A 1,859-nucleotide genomic window follows, 5' to 3' on the forward strand; every position below is an offset into this window, starting at 1 on the left:
TTATCTAATTGAAGAAAATGTGGTTTTAGGTTACTTATTTAGAAGTATTTTATTTGTGGTTAGAGCTATTTGGTGATTAGTCCATCCTCTTGAGAATATTGAGTTTCTCTCAGGGAAAAAACATATGATAATAATGCTCAAAAGATAAATTTTGCTGTTCTAGGCAACGATTGAAAACATAAAACAAATACCAGAAGTGGAAATATGTTTTGAGGGGGACAAACGGGGGGAACCCAAGAATGGAGGAAAAGAGGGTGAGCAAATGCACTCATGTATTCCATGTTCACTGTATAAAAATGAACTATGTAACTTGTAGGTAGGAACAGGAGTGGGACAATGGGAGAGAACAAAGGAAGGAGTAACATTGACCAGGAAGCATTGTACTCATAATAACTTATAGAACTGTAATGTCTTTTATTTTATTTTTTTGGTCGGTTGTGAAGCCTGAACTCTGGGTCTGGGTGCTGTCCTTCAGCTCTTCAGCTCAAGGCTAGCATTCTACCACTTGAGCCACAGCACCACTTCTGGCTTTTTCTGCTTATGTGGTGCTGAGGAATCGAACTCAGAGCCTTATGCATGCATGGCAAACATTCTACCACTGAGCCACCTTCCCAGCCCTAGAACTGTAACCTCTTTGTACAACTACTTAATAATAATTAAAAGAAAACAAAACAAGCTAGATGTCAGTAGCTTACACCTAATCCTAGCTACTCAGGAAGCTGAGATCTGTTATAGTGATTCAAAGCCAGCCCAGGTAGGAAAGTCCATGAGATTCTGGTTTCCAATCAATCACCAAACTGCAGGAAGTGTAGCTGTGGCTCAAGTGGTAGGGCACTAGCCTTGAGCTGAAAAAACTCTGGAACAGTGTCCAGGGCCTAAGTTCAAGCCCAGGACCAGCAAAAATATATACATACATAAATAAATAACAATAATATAGTGAAAATGTTATTCTGATAAAATTAACTTTAAAATAACAAGCTCAGAGCGCTTGCCTTGCATGCATGAGGCCCTGGGTTCGATTCCTCAGCACCACATAAGCAAAAAGAAAAAAAAAGCCAGAAGTGGCGCTGTGGCTCAAGTGGTAGAGCGCTAGCCTTGAGCTGAAGAGCTGAGGGACAGCGCCCAGGCCCAGAGTTCAGGCCCCCATGATCAGACCCCCCCCCCCAAAATAAATAAATAAAATAACAAGCTCATAATTTTTTGGAAGATGTTTAATTCATATTTGTGCTAATGATGTTGGTTATTTACACTTGCCATGATGTTTAGACTTTCCTTTCTCTGGAAGCACTGCTCCCTCTCCTAATCAATCTACTGCCTCATGTTCCCAAGCCCTTAACTAGAAGCTGTTCTGCTTCCTGTCAGTATAACAGGCAATGTAAGCTATTTAAGACTGTCAAATCATTCCAAAATTTCTTGCATTCCATCAGATACTATTTCTAGTATATGCAATAGCCCTTAGAATTTCACACAGTTCCATACAGGATAATTTGTTTTAATTAAGCTTCAGAAGTTATTCAAGCAAAATTGGTAAGTTATGCTTATGTGTCCCCAAAGTTCCTAAATTGAAGCAGCTTTGATTTGATGGCATTAGACGGTAGAAGCTTTATGATAGAATTGAGCCATGGAGGATGGGCCCTCATCAATGAGATTCATATCTTACTGCTGGGATTACTGACAGCTGTGAAGACCGTGAGAAGGCTCGATCTACGAACCCGGGCCTAGACCTCAGCAAATACTGAATGAGCCAGCTATTTGATCTTGGACTTCTTAGTCTCTAGAAATATAAGCCACCTAGCTTCTGGTATTGGTACAGCCTAGACATATTAGACATCTATTTTCTTCCTTACCTAGAAGAAGCT

Source organism: Dipodomys spectabilis, unplaced genomic scaffold (assembly GCF_019054845.1).
Source record: "Dipodomys spectabilis isolate Male_0828 unplaced genomic scaffold, ASM1905484v1 ptg000054l, whole genome shotgun sequence".
NCBI lineage: Eukaryota > Metazoa > Chordata > Mammalia > Rodentia > Heteromyidae > Dipodomys > Dipodomys spectabilis.